Source organism: Erpetoichthys calabaricus, chromosome 2, assembly GCF_900747795.2.
Source record: "Erpetoichthys calabaricus chromosome 2, fErpCal1.3, whole genome shotgun sequence".
NCBI lineage: Eukaryota > Metazoa > Chordata > Cladistia > Polypteriformes > Polypteridae > Erpetoichthys > Erpetoichthys calabaricus.
The window spans coordinates 245,235,862-245,255,916 of record NC_041395.2 but is presented as its reverse complement, the minus strand read 5'-3'; positions in this window follow the sequence as shown (position 1 = coordinate 245,255,916).

Below are 20,055 nucleotides of genomic sequence, written 5' to 3'. Positions count from 1 at the left end.
AGCCAAAAATGCAATCAATGAAAGCAAAAAGTTCATTAATTTATCTAAAAATGAATTGAATAGCAACATTGCTCCCTAAGCATGCATAGCTCTATAATCAGTTATTCATACAGTGAACAAATATTGTCACACGAGTGAAGCAGGAGCATACCAAGTGACACTTCCAAGTTAATAATACCAGGCCTAAGTCTTTCAAAATGTGGCTGCTAACAGCTTCTCCTCTTTCCTGGCTTGGCATTAGAGGTCCTGCCTCTTCTACCCAGTGAGCTATTTATTTGACCATGATACTGGAAATCAGTGTTCACTTGCAAACCTGATACCAGCCAGCAAGGAGCCCGAAAGAGAGACACCCTTAGAGATTTAGATTTCAACCTTCTTTTTCTTGTTTTCACAGTTAAACCAATTGAATGAGCCACTGGCTGGTTATCAAATGTTGGTTAAATCCCTCTTGTTTATTTTTTTGTTACAATGTGTTATTAGAATTTACGTTCCATTATTAAAAAAAAAACCTGCTTAATCTAGACCAGTTAGCATAAGGGTGTAATGCAAGAACAAACCTTAGATAGGGTGCCAGAAAAAAACTTCATGTATAAATTTTTGGATTTTATTTATTGACTATTATTCATCATGGTTAACAGCAACCAATAATTTTTGCTTGAGACTTCAATACAGATTTTTTTCCTTTGCACTGGGTACTTTAAAAAAAATTTTGTTTAAGAAATTTAAATTACAATTAGACATAGACCCTCCACAACCAGTAACTAACTGAAGTACACAAATCTTTGCAATTTTTACAGCACTCAAGTTTAAAATCCGGCATCATAAAAGCTATCTGAGCCATTGCAGGACTGTCTGGGCTTGGTATAAAGTACATAACTTTGGAAAATGCTAATAAAAATTCATTTTATAACTTGATTAAATCATATAATTCTATTCTGTTCTCACTGTTATTTTTGGATATGACTCATTTGCACAAAAAATGTAATAAAATATTTCATCCATCCATCCATTTTCCAACCCGCTGAATCCGAACACAGGGTCACGGGGGTCTGCTGGAGCCAATCCCAGCCAACACAGGGCACAAGGCAGGAACCAATCCCGGGCAGGGTGCCAACCCACTGCAGGACACACACAAACACACCCACACACCAAGCACGCACTAGGGCCAATTTAGAATCGCCAATCCACCTAACCTGCATGTCTTTGGACTGTGGGAGGAAACCGGAGCGCCCGGAGGAAACCCACGCAGACACGGGGGAGACCATGCAAACTCCACGCAGGGAGGACCCGGGAAGCGAACCCGTTTCTTTAATGAAAATAAATAAACAAAAGAAAACTTTCAAACAAAATAGTAACTAGTTGTAGAATGCACTTGAATGTTACTCCATACATATTATTTCTTCATTATTGATGCCAACAGGCTCTTCCCAGTATCTCCGTATTTCTTTAACTCCGCCATCTCCTCATGTGTAGTATTGTGTTTATTACTTTGCCTTTTAAAGATCAAAATGATCCATGTAAAAGCCATCATACAGTAAAAGTAACACTGACAAAATGATTTATAAAGCTAGAGTTTCATTCCCTTAAATAAATTTTTAAAAAGTCTCACACTTCAAATTCCTGCTGTTCAGGTTAATCAGCACCCACACAAAGCAACAAAACAGACACTAGACAGTGTCTAACCAGGTCTATGTGCGTCCTGTGACTTCATATATTGTAGAAAACATCACATTGTCAAAGGCACTTAATTCTATTCGGGGCAGCATCAAGCTCATGGTAGGTACCAACCCTGGACAGTGACCAGTCCCTTGCAGCTCCCAGTCTTACACACACCCACATCCAATTTGAGCTCACAGGTTATTGTGCATGTCTTTGAGGAGTTGTAGTAAAACCTATGTGTGGGGAGCATCAGAAAACTCCACACAGACAATGTCTAAGCAGTACGAGGTTTGAACCCAGGAGGCTGCGCCACTAATCATTACTACTGACTTGGCTTATACCAAAGGTGTCAAGTTCAGATTCTGGAGGGTCACCGTGGCTGCAGGCTTCCATTCCTGCCACTTGTTTAAATGGCAGCCTCCTAATGGAACATGCTTTGTTGCCTTGATTTAATTGATTTTATTTTACAAACCCAAAATCCATCCATCAATCCACCCATCCATCATCCAACCCGCTATATCCTAACTACAGGGTCACGGGGGTCTGCTGGAGCCAAAACCCAAAATCTAACTTTCTTATTTTTAATCACCTGCCAGTTATAAATGCTGAGCTGCTCAAATGGAAAGATATTTGATGCTCAAAAGAAAACACACAACATTAGAAATGCCTGAGATGTCAGACTGAGCGCACTGCCGAGCCATTTAATTAAATAAAGTGATGTGTCATTAACATCAAGAATCAACTCTCTAATAAAATACTGTTTATCGTAAAAAAGTACAGCCAATGTGCCCCTCCAAGGAATGAATTTGAGACCCCTACCTAATACCATCTGCATTCTCATTTTCCGCCTAGTGAGGGTGCTGTTGTGCTGTCCCTAAAATCTGTTCTGGCTCTTAAACTGCTTACCAGCTGTCCCCCATTCAAGATAGGCTTGTTTGTACTTTGCTTTCGACTGATCCCCATTGACTAATTATCAGGCTTTTTCTTTTTATTCTTCTAATTCCCCTCTCATTTCAGTCTTATTTTAGAAAAATGTAACAAAATACAAGAAATAGAAGTTCAGTTAACTAAATGATTAGCAAGAAAATGACAATATCACATATATTTGGCAAAAACAAAAACAAGTATTTTTAACCTGACTTTGTTAGCAATATTAACGACAATCAAAACGACAATTCTGCAATCACTTGTTCAAGTATTTAGACAAGATGCTAATAAAAGCCAACAGATGGCAGTATATAAACATGAATAGAAAAGTGTGGCCTCCAGGATCCTCCTCACAGCTCTAATGAATTCTCTTGATTGTTTCATGGCACAGTGACAATAGAAATTTACAAGCACACAGGCTCACAGTTTAAACAGATAACTCCAGAAATGCAATATTCTAACATCCCTTTTGCATTCCTTTTTTATCTAAAGTAAGACAAGAACTGTTTGAAATAAGTTTTTAAAATCCTGTAAGGAATATTTAACTGTAGGATTTTGTTTTCAGAATTATCTTTACAAGAAGTGGATCTTTTCAGTTATAAAAGCTCTTTCATGTTATAGCAGACTGCAGATATCTGCACTATATAAAATGGATGTATTATTTATTCAGTATGTATATGGAAAAAAACACCTCTATGTGTAGCCTCACATGCATGCTAAGAAATAAAAGCCCAGATTTCCATACAATATGTCACTGTTTCATTGTAACCTGACCATTGAGCGTGCACTGGGCCAAAATAAGCAGGTTCTAAGCAAAGCACTGGCAATGCTGATTTACTCAGATAATGCAGAACTAAAGAGCTTTAATTAGGAATGTCCATAATGCTTTTGGGTGGCACAATAGTGTAGCAGGTTCCAATGCCATCTCATTGAACTTAAACTTTGATGTACTGCCATCTGCATGGTCTTGCATTTTCTCCCTTTGTTCTCATGGGTTAAATAGATGATTTCCTCTCACAGTCCAAAGCCATGCTGGTAGATTATTATAATTATAAAAGCACACATTCCCGATCTTGGCAGCACTCGGTGCTATTGAGGAGGCAACTGTGGACAGCGTGCCAGGCCACACTCAGTCTCACTGGGACCAATTCAGAGTCAGCCGTTACCTAACCTGCATGTTTTTGGGGATGTGGGGAGAAAATCCAGACAACAGCCAAATGAGGAATTCCAACCCAGGTGGTGGATCCATTAGGCTGCACCACTAAACCCTGTACCAGTCTCCTATCATATTATTTTTTTTTACTGTTATTATGTATTTGACACATGCATTATAATTGAAATTAAGACCAATTGAAAGTTTTTACAATATTTTCCTTTAAATTTGAAGCACAGTCAGTCTAAATGACTTGCTCATGGTCACCCAGTGAGCTAGAATTAATGACTTGTGTGTTTTAAAGTTCATGTTAGTAATGCCACGCTTATCAAGAGGTAACTAACATTTCAGTTTCCTTTGGCTAGAACTTCTTATAATCCCAGCCTAAACAGCAGATTCAAAAACATTCAGGGATTAAATATTTGAATTATTCTTATTGCTACCTGTTCTATTTCTGATTGTACTTCAAAGTGTGCCTCCATGGCAATATGCCTTCGTAATGCCTCACTGTGACTGCTCTGTTATCACTAGCCCTGTCTGAAGATTTTCTTTCTTCTTGTGTGGGTTTGGTGGTGGTTGTTGTTTCTTGTGATATTTCTTTATTTTTGTAAAAGCTAACCCTACAGTATCTATCTATGCTTTTTGTCCACTGTCAAGGTTTTTCTCTTTATTAAATAAACAGTTGAAGCTCTAGACTATGCAATGGTTTCTTTTACTGTTACTGTTACCTAAAGCAGGTATTGAATGCATGAGTATTTGTAATTCCTAGATGTCCTGTGGTACTTGGATTATTCAGTATATACCCTGTAACTATTAGTTAATGGTGTCTCTTTTGCTATATCAATCTGAGCTGGGCAAATCATTTTGCTAAGTTTGCTGAATTCCAGAGTATAATAACCTGTGTACCAAAGAGTCTACACTTTAGGCTAAAGTAAAACTTTGCTAATGTAAAACATTTCTTCTTCACTACCTGGTCAACCTAGGAAGACATACTGTGCTATGTAGAGTAACCAATCATACCTGTAGGCCTGTTGTTGGATTAAGGAAACAGGAAACTCGGAGTTAGTTCATACAAACACAAGAAGAGCATACAATATCTACACAGAAGGACCAAGCCCAAAATCACACTATGAGAATATTAGTAGAGCTGCTGATTTATTGCCATTAATGCGTGCAATTAACACGTTAAAAATTTCAGCAGTTACATTTTTTAATGCAACCCCTAAATGCATTCATTTTTATCACGGCTACAAAGGAATTCCAGTAGAGCGTAATACTCTCACTGAATACCTGAACTGCATCTGCTTTTTTCTCCTTCAACTGACCCTATACTGAATTCTCACAACGCCTTTATAACCTATCAGATGATAAGGGACTTAGTCACCCATTACCCCTGTCACGCATGCATGCATTACTTTATAGAAATGAGCTAACCTCTTGGGCACCTACAAATGTCTCCTGACTCCTCTGCCTTCCTTTCCACACCCATCAAAGCGTTCTTTGTAATCTCCAGCCGGCACACTTCAATAAAGCCGCAAAAGCACACTAATCAAAACTTTGTCGGCTTTTCCCTTTCTGCTGCTTTAAATCTAGCACCAGTAAACTAGCAAATCTAAAGAAAGTAAACCGGTGATGAATGACACATTTCCTCAAGGACCTTTTTTAGGAGAGACTTGTCTACAATGCTGTCCACCCACCTAAAAGACTCTCCAGCCCTCTGCCATTGACATCGTCCTTCACTTATTCATGTGCACCTGAAAGGATGCAGTTATATGCCATTTCATTGATCCTTATTTTAAAAGCAGAAGACATATGAATTATATTCAGGTGGACATCAAGAGAAACCTTTACTTCCACGCAGAAAGATGGCGAGAGTACCAGTAAAATTAAGCTGTTGTTAAGGGAGCTGCATCCTCACATAGAGATGCTGGCTGCTGGCTTTGGTAACATCATACATAAGTGTGCTCTGGCCCTCTGGTGACAGCTAGTGACAAAGAGGTTAAGTATGTGCATAATGAGCTTTTAAGTGAAAAGAATTCAACAAAAGTTATAGGTGTGCATTTAACCTTAACGTGTGCTGAGGGGTCAAATTTAATCAGCACTGTTTTGGGGGCCAGTGATCATCGCAGCAGCAGCACTGGGTGTAAGGCAAGAAGAAAACATTGGTCCTCAATCACACAGCCAATTAGAAAAGGGTGTGCTGCATTTAATCTAGAAACAGAAACCAATAAACACAGCATCTGTTTAGATTTAATGCAGTTATTTGTTATAGATATTTTAAAACAGTGTGATCTGAGGGCACATCAGCTAATGGTCATACCACAGATCTGGGGCCTGCATTGAGGATGAGAAAATGGGGTGGACGTTATGTACTTCACAGCATATGAAGGACTTAACGACATATTTTCTTAATAGTGTATTAGATTACTACATTTAAATGTAAAATAAACTTTTGTTCTGCTGTACCCAATGCTGTACAAAGGCTTATAAAGAGCTCTAAAAGCTGCTTTAAATATAATTGAATCCTGCTTCATGTTGTCATCCTGACCAGGAATGAAGTACTAACATTTTTTTTTTGTCATTGTTCAAGGAAATTTATTCATTTCCATTACAAGTGTGGGTTCTCATATCTTTATTAGAAGGAAAAGTAATGCAAAAGTAATTAGAGCATTACATTTTATAAAAAGTAATTATATTACACGTTTCGTTACTTTTTTTGTAAGTAATGAGTTATGTTACTTTTAAAAGGAACATTTCCAGACACTGGTCCCTTGCGGATGTTTGCTTTCTATGTCTGGATATGTTGTTAATGAAAAAGAGCATCCCTTGAATGCACAATGTAAATAAACGTGGCTGAATAAATAGTCAGAAAATCAATAATGTCTTATTTTTCATCTTCATATCATTTTAAAGACAGAATTATTGACAGAAACAACCAAAGTGCCAGACTAATTTGTATTGTGATGGGGCTTAAAATAAAAAAAATAAAATAAAACTTTTTTTATGCTGTTGACTTATTATTGCTTCGCTGTTTTATTCAATTGTTTCTTTATATAAAATTGGTCAGTAAACTAACTGGAATCATTTAATATGCCTGGGAAAGTGTTTATTAAAACAGTTTTGTATCAGAAGGTAATCTGAGTTATTTCTGTTTTTTAGAAAAAAATTAATATGCTTGGTGGAAATACAAATAAAATTTGGACTAATATGTAGTTCATTTCAATTAAAAATTTTAATTGTACATTATTACATTTTTTAATCGAATAGCAACCCTAAATATTACAGCAATTTATTTACAAAACAGGCCATTAAACATGCCAATCCTAGCTCTAAAACTCATTTTTTTGTCATTAAGTGGGGGCATAACACAGCCCATTAATATGAAAAGTTGGGATACAAACCAAGGCGTCCTGTTTCATTCCTCAATATGCAAACACAAACATTGAGTGAAAGTGTGATCTTAGTGGTAGGTGTCCATAAGCAAAAGAAAATAGCTTTACTGGCAAACCAGAGACATTTTTTCGGCAGGTCTTCTTGAGTAGGATGGCAGTCCACCCTGTGGTCAGCTCAATCCAGAAACCTGGGCTTTATAGGGCTCTTGACCAGAAGGGGTAAAGTCAGTGGCCCTCACAGGACGTCTTCTCAAAATCCTGGAGAGAAAGGGAGATGATACAGTTAGTGACAGCGGCCCCTCTTGTCCTGGGGTGGTACGACATACCTCTGATAAGCCTGCAAGGTGCTCCTTCAGTGTTACATGTGTGACATTTTGTACTATTTTGAAAAATATTTGCAGTGGTGCATGGTATACTTCCAGTATAGTCTCCAAGCTTCTCATAACTCGTCTAGAAATAAGAAGATTAGGAAGTTGACTTCAAGTCTCAAGTGTTTCTGTATTAAACCAAAATACTCAAACTTGATGCCTGTTGTCTGCTACAATCTACTGGCCTGTATGGTGGTCTGAAGGATGTCAATAATAGACTGAAATGGTATTCAAATTGACAGAGAAGGCAGTTTTCACTGAGATTACATGACAATGCAGATAAGCTTCTGCTGGCATGGATACTTCTCACTACACCAAAACACATTAGCTCACCAGACACTCCTCAAAATGCATACAGAATCTTGTGCCTGTACATGCAAATGCCAAATGAAAGAGTGAACGAAATGCAAATCCAAAACACAATTCTCATTTTCAACAGCCGTGATGGCAACTCTCTATCTTCCATGAATATATGCATAGACAGTGAACTGGCATTGAGCACTGCGCTGAAAAAGCACAAAACATATTAGCGGAGGTGTGTGGTGTGTGATGATCTGAAGCACAGCTGCTCTGACATGCATTGAAGACAGATTCTGCAAATCAAAAACACAGTGACTGTTAAGGTATTATAAATATTTTATGTTATTCATTATTTGAGGAAAGTACTTTTAGCACTTTAAGAATTAATGTTATTTGAAACAGAATTTGTATGGAATATTTGTGCAGAAACCAGCAATGATAACAAAAGCCAAGCATTTCTTTTAATCATAAGTGCTTCACACCTTTTTCAACTGTTACATTGTTAGTACTGTATCAGAAGATTAACGTGTTTACTTGTCAAGTGAGTTCACATGGTTAACAGGACAAATAAAAAAGATATAGCATGCGTGGAGATACACATAAAGGTCAGCTGGCTGACTGGGAATACTGACCAACGAGTGCAGAGGCAATGAACCAGAAAAATTGACTGACTACTGATAAGAATGGATTGAGGAAAAGGAAGCTTTACTGCAGTGAAAGTTTTATAGAGCTTTAAATCATTTATAGATGGTTAGCTTTTCTAATTCTCAAATTTAAATAAATTTAGCATGAAATCCTGGTTCTTCTATATTTCTGCATGTCATCCTAAACGTGCTATGAAATATTTAAAATAAACGGCATTTTGTATTTCATGAATGTACATCCATTCATTATGCCTTTTCAAAGCTAATGTATTTTGAAGATGTGAAGGCAAAATCATAACCCTACAATATCAGGCAAATACAAGACTCAAGGCACCTCATTTCATTAACTTTCCCTTAACTGGCATCGTAAATGTACCAGGGTAATAAACATAAATATTTTGTTTCTACTGATGGTATTGCAGCATTTAAAACCTCCATCCATCTATTTTCAATCTCATCTAGTGTGTGGGTGATTTCAAGCCTAATCTGATAGCACCAGGTGCATTGCAGGAAGCAGTGCTGCACAGGACACCAGGGCACACTCATTCATATCCATACTCATTTACGTTGGAGAATTTAAAAACATCAAAAGCAATAAGCACAAAAAAGGCTGGCAATCTTCATATATTTTGTAACAGAGTGTAGCCACTGAGTGTCCTTGTAGCTGTAACATTATGCCTAGCAGAAAAAGTAACCATGGACCATGGTAAGCATCTGCACAACACTCCTGAGGGACTTTGATTCACTGATTGTTGCTGGTAGACTCCTTAAAATATGAGGCATCACTAGATGTGGTATATGGTAATGCTATAAACATAATTTTAAAAAATGATCTAAATCACAACTCTGCATTGGTATCAAAGCCTAGAAGAAGAATTGCCTCAACAAACACTGGTTAGCCACAACATAAAGACCACCTGCCTAATATTGTGTAGGTATCTCACGTGACACCCTAAACAGCCCTGACCCACTGAGCCATGGACTCCACAACACCTGTGAACGTGTCTTGTAGTATCTAGCACCAAGACATTATCAGTAGAACCTTTAAGTCCTGTTAGTTGAGAGGTGGGGCCTACACGGATTGGACTGTTTTTTCCAGCACATCCCACAGATGCTTAATCAGATTGAGAACTGGGATATTTGGTCAATACCTTGAACTCTTTGTTATGTTTCTCAAACCATTCCTGAACATTTTTGGCAGTGTGGCAGGGCACAATATCCAGGAGCAATATAGAGGTCACTGCCATCAGGGATTATCATTGCCATGAAGGGTGTATATGGTCTGTAATAGTCTTTAGGTAGGTGGTATGTGTCAAAGTAACATCCTCATGAATGTCAGGACCCAAGATTTCCAGGCAGAACTTTGCTCAGAGCATAATGCTGCCTATCCTGTCTTGCCTTCTTCCCATACTGTACCCTACTGTAAAAAACACACACACACACGTCCACATGACCTAAAAGTAAATGTGATTCATCAGACCTGGCCAACTTTTTCCATCGTTCCATGATCCATATCTGATGCTGATATGTCCATTGTAGATGTTTTCGGTGATGGGCAGGGTTCAGCATGGGCACTCACTCTGGCTGGTGTAAGGCCACGCAGCCCCATAAGCAGCAAGCTGTGATGCACTGTGTTATGACACCTTTCTCTCATGGGATTGGACCAGACGGGCTAGTCTTCATACGTTCATTGAGCCTTGGGCACCCATGAAATTGTGGCCAAGTCATCAGTTGTCCTTCCTTAGATCACTTTTGGTAGGTATTAACCACTGCTCTGACCCAGTCGTCTAGCCATCACAATTTGGCCCTTGTCAAAGTCACTCAGATCCTGGCGGTTGCCCAATTTTCCTACTTCTAACACATCACATTCAAGAACTGACTGTTTACTTGTTGCGCAATATATCCCACCCCTTGACAGGTGCCATTTTAATAAGATAATCAGTGTTATTCACTTCACCTGTTAGTGACTGATTGATGTACTACTGACTTTAATAAATGTTTACTGGCAAGAAACTTTAAAAATTACTTTAACTCATTCAAACACACTCAATTGTTCTCTTAGTCTCTACCACATTCTCAATAAGAGAAACTCAGAATGCACTAAACAAAAACATTGTCTTATTGTTTAACAGCACTTCATTTGTTTCATTGCAGCTTAGATACATCTTGTTTTTTGTTCTTTTCTTTGTATTTTTTTTTATCGTGCATGTGCACTCCATGAAACAAAAGTCCTTAACACTGTCACACATGCACAACGGAGGGTCAGCCTCTGAGTTCTTCCCAGGTATGTAATTCCACCAAAGGCCAAGAAGGACTGCTGCCACTAAATGTATCGTTTTCCTTTGCTTCCACAGTACAGAGAAACTGCCCAGTGAGGGCAGTAGACTCTACCCCTTCCGGTCCTAGGATCATCACGAGCCACCCAAAAGGAGGTGTCATTTTTTGAATGGAGAGCAGAAGAAACCGAACTCCTTCAAACCCAGAGCAAAGCAATTAAAAAAGCCTTGATAGGGAGTAGTTTTGTCAGAACACCAGACGGTGGTATTCTTGTTTGTATTCACAGCATCAAACACTTTTTCATTTATAGTTTAAAAGTAAACGGGAAAAGCCGGGTTGGTACCATAACACTAAGTATTGATTGATATTGTAAGCTCAATGACCGCTTACAAGTGGCCAATGGTGTTGGTTGTTCCAAAAATGTAAGATTTTGATTTGATATAAAATGAAATGTAGTGTATTCAGCTCATATTTATTGTCAAATATACAGAGTAATATTAAATTCTTATTTGTGTGCTTGACCAACTTGCAACAGCTAACACTTTCTGGTACTTAAACCTCACAACATAGAATAAAATAGGAAACAAGTAGCCCGATTGGCCCATTCCTAACACCTGGGTTTTGTAGTCCAGGAAAGAAAGTAGAATGTAACCCGCAAGAGCTTGTCACTAAGCAATACAAAGTTAAAGAGACCCAAAACTGCAGAGCTCAAGAATTCAACACACAAGTGGTACTATAAATCAGACAACAAAATGGAGCAAATGAGTACACTAAGAGTTAAAAAAAACAACATTCATATTTCTCAAAACAAACAAAAAGAGAGAAAGTGAATGAAAACCAAACTTTCAAAAACAAAAGAAAAATAGCAAGAAGATAGCGTCAAACAAGTAGAAAGAATCAGAGAAAACGATGGCTTACCTCCTGTTAACTGAGTGGACAAACTAACAGAAGCATTGCTATTCTGTGCATGTGTTGGTATATAAAGTTCAAATGCCCATAAGTAAGAGCGGCGAGGAGACAGCATCAACTGTGAAAACCAAGGCAACATGCAGAAGAACAGCAAGAAAGCATTAGCTAAAAATCGGGAGTGGTCTCCCCTAGACTTTCTCATATACTCCTATATGGGGATGGATATTTGAGGAGTAAACCACAAAAAAATGATTATGTTTTTATATTATGTACATTAAAGAGCCATCAACATCAAATCAAATAAAATTAACAATATATTGAACAATTATTATTAAAGTAAAATTGAATAAATCAGACTCTGCAGCTGCATGAAAAAAAAAGTATCACTTCCAGTTAGCAGAAATAGCTCAAAAGTTGACAGAAATCTACGTTTTGTAGCTAATACTTGTTTTCAAAATTTGGTTGATCTACCTGAAAGCATACTCAGGTTATTCTGTTTACATTTACACACGCACACAGACAGACACGCAGACATAATTCCAAAAATTGTATTTTTGGACTCAGGGAGGTGTAAAACGTCAAGATTCATCAAAATCTCGAAATCAAATTTTTGGACAATACAATACTTTCCCTACGAGATAGTAAATCGGACTCGGGCAGGTCCAAAACATAGAGATTCATCAAAATCTCGAGGTTGAATTTTTGGATGATTACAATACTTTCCTTTTACTTAGTATACGAGAAAGTAAAAATTAAGTGTATTAGGTGGTGTGAAATGGCAGCCCCCCTGGATTGCAGCAGCCCTTCGGATTCCCACAGGGTTCCATGGGGGGTGCCAGGGGTAGCTGAAGATCCGTACTTTGTTGGACTTTCACTACAACTGGGAGTGTTTCCAGACCTCGCTAATGAGCCACCTGGATTACTCCCAGGGGCAGCATAAAAGAAGCCACCTGCCTTCATTTGGGGAGCCAAAGTCGGGGAAAAGGAGAACTAAGCTCGCCCAAGGAGGAGTAGAGGCAAAAGGAGTGACAGGGACAGAGACGGAGAAGAAGAAGAAAAGAAAGTGCCATTGCTGTGCTTCACTGTGCTTGGTGCTTGTGTACTGTGCTGTGACAAAAATATGGTATTAAAATTACAAAAACACCATATTACAAAGGAAGATCCTAGAGCACATTCCAATAGGGGACACAACTCCAATGCACATCCATTTATAAATTTCCTATTATATTGCTATTTGAGAAAAGACTGGTATAAAACTGTGAGTATTGTATATGATGTTAGTCTGGTATTCACCAGATGTTTCCAGAACACCACAGCTTTCAGTGAATTATGGTACAGAATGATCAGAGATCATTAAGAGAAAATCAATGATTCTAACTCTGAAAGCAAATTCTGTAGTTCACATCTTCAAAGAATAAAAAATATTTTAATATAAAAAATTTATCCACCATGAATGACACAAAATAAATGAATTGCAATGGCATGTCTTTAAGAGGTTTATACATGCACTTAGCTTTTCAATTATTTTTTTATTTGCAGGTACATTTCTGACTGACAGACCAAGTAATAATCTAACTTCCCCTTCATTGATAAAACAATTTAATAAACCTGCTCTTTTATAAATTGAAGAAAAGACATAGAAATCAGCTACCAATCTCATTCTCTATCATGATAAATGCAAATTTTAATGGAAACTTTCTAAATATGGTTTATGGTCCTCTGAGATTTCATATTAACCTTCTTGAATATAACGTCAGAAATAATACAGAAAAAAAGGGTATCTGGAACCTGACAGAGCATCTCATCCTCATCCATTCTTCCATTCTATGCATCTGCTTTTACCTAACATGCTTTCCTGAATTACTAATTAAAAAAGCAAGAGAGATATTTTAATGTTGGTAATCTAGGGAAATATATACCTTCTCCAGTGATAAAAGCAAATGAAATTTACTCATGCCTATCAAATATCAGAGCGCTTATAAAAAATAACAATAAGATTTAATAAGGATTTAGAACAGAAATACATTCCACATAGAGAATATCAGGCAAATACATACAGTAGGCAGCAGAATGCAAAACAGAAGTACAGCCAAGATCTGAAGCACAGCTAAAGTTTTATCTGCTCGTCTTTAACTATTGCTTTTGTCAGTTTTTGCACACGCACTTTATTCAAAAATAAATGTTTTTAGCAAAATTTCATAGAACTAATGTCAAGTGTAGTTTCACAAGAAAATTTGTACCGTCCTTTGAACAAGTTAATATTTAGATGATTATTCATTAACTTTATATTTCACAATAACTTTCAAATTCTATTTTTCTGTTTGTTTCAGCTGCAGAATCAAGTTGACTTAGGTATCTCCTCTAGTAACATCTACAAAGCATTTAAGATAAAATATACTGATAACTAAATATTGATAGTTCGGCTTAGTGATTAGTGCTGGTGCCATACAGACAGAGTGTCCTGGGTTTAAATCTAAATGCTGGCACTGCCTCCATGGAGACTGCTTCTTTTCCTGTTACTTAGGTGCATTACGTTAATTTGTGGTTGAATATTAATACATTAGGAGTGTGTGCAGATGTTTGTACGTGGTCCTGAGATGGCCTGATTCTTTGTCCATGCCTGCCTGTCACCTTATGCTGCTCGGACATCCTACAACCCTGACAAGCGTATCAGAAAATGTATGTGTAAGATCATTACAGTTATCATCTTATAAATTGGATATTTAGTGTTAATAAAATTGCCCTTTATCATCTATTGGTTTTTTTTGCTGTGTTCATATATAATGTTAAAATCACCTACTATTGTTGTCATGTCACTCTGACAAGCTGAATCCCTGTTTTGTTGAAATTTGTCACACTTATTTATCAAGGTACTTTGTTCAGTTGTCACTGAGGTATTTTGAGTATAGCATACTGTACAACAGCGGTTCTCAAACTGTGAGACGTGACCCCCGAAGTAACAAAAAAGGGGGCGCGAAGATGTGAAAAAAAGAAAACGAGAATCAAAAATATGAAAAATACATCTATTGAAACCAAAACAAATGAACTTAAACTACATTCTGATACTAGAAAAATAAATATAGAGTTAGATAAATGTCGATAAAAGTTAAGTAGGTATAATAAAATATGCAATTATGATATATCATTAATTAAAAAAGAACAAATTGGTATTAGTGGGCTCCTTTCAAAAAACATTAGGGGGACGCGATTAAAACTGTTATGAAAACTCGGGTCGCAAATACTTAAAGGTTGAGAAACGCTGCTGTACAAAACCTCATTAAAAAGCATTTCTACCTTAAGACAGAAAAGCATTCTTTACACATTCATTTATTGATAATAGGTTCTTAGGGTCATTATTATTATGTCACATGTACAGAATATGGTGAAATTCTTCCTTGTACGTAATCATCAATATGCAACATGCCACCTTATGACGTACTGTGCAATATCTGTTTTCCTAACCTGAAAATCCCAGAACACATTTGTCATCATCTCCTAGATTTCAATTTGAAGTTACTTTGAGAGAGACTGCTTCAACTGGTGTATTTTGTGCATTTTCCTTTTTTTCCTCCTTCGACAGCCACTCCTGCCCTAAAGACATTGAAAACAACTGCAGAGTGGTGTGTACAGTAGCAGCTTGTATGTGGTTCTTCAGTAGAAGTGGCCTCTGTGGTGGCTATGCCAATGTCTGTTAACCTCAATCACAAAACTTTTTTGTTTCAAAAATTTTAATGACAAATCAACCATTGAGGCATCACTGCTAACAACAGTACATCAATCAATGGACTTTTACATGACTTAAGTTGAAATGTAGTGTATATTTATGTTATTTCAGCCAGCACAAGCCTATTTGGGTTCAGATGTTAACTCCATGATTTGGTAAAGTGCTATTATAGTGCTATTTTATATAATATCACTAAAAAAGCAACTAAAAATGCTTTAATTTTCAAAACAGTTAACTAAGTTCCCAACACACCTGGCATACATATTCTAACCAGTTTAACCTGCTAATGCCATTTCAGGACTTGAATCTATCTGAGCAGCATCAGGCCTAAATCAGGAAGCAACTACTAGACCACCAACCAACCCAAAAATAAATGAGGCTTTTAATTATTGGGATATTTGATGGTCGTGTTTTATTTGTTTAACAAGATAGCAGCAGAATCACAATAACTGAACTTAATCAAACATAACATAGACAAATTCTCAATTTCCCATAATCCAGTTCAAGTTCATGGAAGGCTGAAGTCAGTCCTGAACTTATGCATAAATCAGCCCTGGACAAGGCGCCAGCCCACTCATTTACATAGCCACTTAAAGGACCTATTTGGAATTGCTAACACACGAATCTTTGGAGATGTGGAAGGTACACAGTGGTACCAAAACAAAAACAAGGGTAGAATGTGCATATTCCAAATATATAATGACCATCAACAGGTTTAAGACTCATAAGGTTGTATTACTACCATAAATATATATATATATATATATATATATATATATATATATATATATATATATATATATATATATATATGTGTGGAAGAGAAGGTCTGTGATACGGTTTGCATATTTGCAGCTGGAGATCCACGAAGGGAGAAAAAATGAATCACGTATCATAAAGTAGTTTTTATTCCTGAGCTTTCAACTCCTATCAGGGGTCTTCATCAGAGGATAATGCTTAGACTTACAAGAATCAAAGGCAATACATAGCAACACATTAAGTTGGGGGGGGGGGGGGGGAGGTGACTAAGTCCGTATGATCAAGGGGGGGGGGGGGGGGTCTGTACAGTTTATTTATTATGTACATGTTCTTCTTAAGTTAGCATACGCTGGACTTATGTCCAAGTGTCTGTTGATGGCGCCTTCATCCGACAGCCAAGACTCGGCCAACTCTCCGGCACCTCCAGTACTGGCCCCAAATTTCACTTTCACATTGTCCCAGCTGAATGTGCGCCCCGTCGATTCAGTATGCGCACAGATCAAAGATAGTGCGTCCCCTCCTCTGACGGCGTCGCGATGCCCCTGCACACGTGCCGAGATTCCCCTTGACGTCCGTCCCATGTATACCACTGAGCAAGAACCGCATGGGACACCATAAACCGTGCCTTGTGCCTCTGCCGTCGACCTCCTGTTTTCAGCATTAAACAGGACTGTGCGCAGATCGTTCGTGGGCCCTTGTGAAGCCAACCCCGACACAGACAGGCAGGAGACAGGTTTTGCACACAGCACACGGTTTATTTACAAAGTTCAATGCATAAAACACAACACAGTCCAGTCCCTTCTCTGCCACCAGTCCATCCACCTCCACTCCTCCTTAGGCTTTGTCCTCTTCCTTCCAACTCTTGACCTTGAGTGGTGGTGGCTGTCTCCCTTTATACGGCAGCAGGAAGGACTCCAGGTGCCCAATGACTTCTTCCGGCCACACTTCCATGTGTGGTGGAAGTGTGGCCAAATAAGACCCTGAAAATGCCCATGTGCCCTCTGGCGGTGGCCATGGGCTCTAGCAGGGTTGGGCACCTATTGCTCATGACCCATGGCCCTCCTGTCGGCCCGGGGGAGAAACTGTCCTGAAAAAGGATGAGAACGGAGCCCGTATACATATGCTGCATGGCCGCCCTGCTGGCTGCTGCCGAGAGTTGATTCTACAATAAAATAAAAATAGGAATAACCTTGGAGGTCAATAATCACCCCAAAACAAATAGTAGATGTCACATAGTATATGTGTACCAAATTTCAGGTCAATAGTTCAAATGGTTTGCGAGCTACAGGTGATTTAAAATCCTGGACAGACAAAAGGACAGCCACGGTAGCGTATTATATGTAAACGTAAAATACACATACCTAATATTTCATTTTAGTTTTATAATATTTTAGTGAACAGCAGAAAACTACTGCTTCAGACAGAGTACCAAATGTTTGGTAATCTTCACCCTTAAAAATAAATCCAGTTAGAAGCAGAACTGGGCTTAAAATGATCAAAAGTAGCAGTGGCAATAAAGACCCTATAAAACATAAGGACATCCAACCTTCACAACTGACTCTGAGTTATTTTAATCAGAAAATATATGTAACTTGTTTCTGCTTCTTTTGATCTGAATTCATATGTAGTTGTTTAATTTTCAAAAACTCAGTGACAATCTGTGACAGCCGATGAGTACGGACATGTCTGCTGATGAAGCCAGGATGTGGTAGCGGCATCATGTGGCCAAGGTCTAGTTTTGCACCCTTATGAAGTTTGATAGGACATATGAATAACAACAAAACTCAAAGGAGAATTTACGTAAGTCAGGGGTTCTTAACTTGGGGTTTGCATTATAGTTGCTTGGTTTATGGCTGGTGGTCATGAGAATTTTGCTAAGTATGAAACTGATTGTAAAAGAGGGTGATTGTTTTTCTTCACTTATGTTAATGTTAAAGAGAGTAGATCTTTTCTGAGTCATCACGTCTTCAGATGATGACGACAAGAAATTGTAAAAACAAAAAAGGGTTGCATTCTTAAAAATGTTAAGAACTCTTGAATTAAGTGCGTGTGCACTACTGAGAATTCTTGGCAGGGTGAAAGTGGAATATCAAAGAATACACAACGTCAAGTGGCAAAGCTTAATGAAATCAAGAGAAAGAATGAGAGTGCTGTCAGGTGTCTTATAGATGCATCGTCCTGCCAAGAGTTAGCAAGCAGGGGGCATAAAGAGAGTGGAGATTCTATCAGTAAGGGCAACTTTAGAAAATATACAGGACTATTTGGAAAGTTGGCATCATCTCTTTTTTCTGGAATTCTTACATTTTGCAGTCTACAGAAACTTATATTATTGTTTCTTCTTTACGAGATCGAGGATGAGGTCAAAATATTCTTGGGACAGCAGGCATTTCATATACAGCTGTCCATTATAATGAGTTGCATGGATATTATTGGGCATAACTCAGGATTGGTTTATTGGTGTCTTTACTGTGTGAAATGCAAATACTGAAACACTAACAAGTCAATAAAAGTACTTGTTCAGATTAGAAGGTTAAGTGTAAATGTAGATGGGTTTTGGTATTACCAATTATGTTTTCCTTCCATCATTGATAGCCACACAGAAAGTAGTAGACATATTTGCCAAAAATTCATATAATAATATTCTGTTGTTGCATCATTGCACTTCTGACTATTGTGTGAAGTACAGGACAGTGTGACAACTGAAAATAGTGTACATTCTGTAGAATCATATAATATCATGTTCATTCTGCCTCAAGTTTAAATCATGCAGCATTAGAGATAAGTGTTTATGCATAACACTGAAGTTATAACAGTGTGCTCTGATGTGAACTCTTGCTGTTAAAGTACATTTGGTATTTCATTTAATTAGATGGGAATCCCTTTATTTGCGCTTTCATCTTGTTAAGATGCATTATAATAGGAAAATTAAGTATATGTGCAGTAGAAGGGGAGTAGTGTGTTTTCTGATAATCTGACATAATCAGCACTCATGGATAAATATTTTTGCCACGGCTGTGAACATTATAATGCCCCTGATGTTACATGCACATTTTCAGTGAAATTAAAATCACATAAATAAAAGTAGGCAGTGATATGTGTCCAGGAATTAAAATATAACAAATGACCTCCTGTAAAGTGCCCCTTCTCTCTATTTTGAGTCACTGCCCACCAAAAGGTTTGTGCACATCACCGATTAAGGCCAGTTTACTTTGTTGGAATGTATAAGTTGTTATGCCTGGGACTGTGGGGTCCAGCTTTGTGTCCATTGCTGTGAAGACTGTGATGCCCTAAAATTGGAACAAAACAAATATTTGTTTGGACTGAGGTAATTAAATCAATGTTTTTATGAATAACTAATACTCTTAGCATTACTTATATTTAAGATGTTTTAAAATAACTGTGTTTCTTCTTCTTGTTTCGTCTGCTCCTGTTAGGGGTTGCCACAGTGGGTCATCTTTTTCCATATCTTTCTGTCCTCTGTATCTTGTTCTGTTACACCCATCACCTGCACGTCCTCTCTCACCACATCCATAAACCTTCTCATAGGCCTTCCTCTTCCCTGGCAGCTCTACCCTTAGCATCTTTCTCCCAATATACCCAGCATCTCTCCTCTGCACATGTCCAAACCAATGCAATCTCACCTCTCTGACTTTGTCTCCCAACTGTCCAACTTGAGCTGACCCTCTAATGTACTCATTTCTAATCCTGTCCATCCTTGTCACACCCAGTGCAAATCTTAGCATCTTTAACTCTGCTACCTCCAGCTCTGTCTCCTGCTTTCTGGCCATTGCCACCGTCTCCAACCCATATAACATAGCTGGTCTCACTACCGTCCTGTAGACCTTCCCTTTCACTCTTGCTGATGCCCGTCTGTCACAAATCACTCCTGACACTATTCTATCAAAGTCACTGCAACTTATAAGAATAACTTTTGCATTTGTTA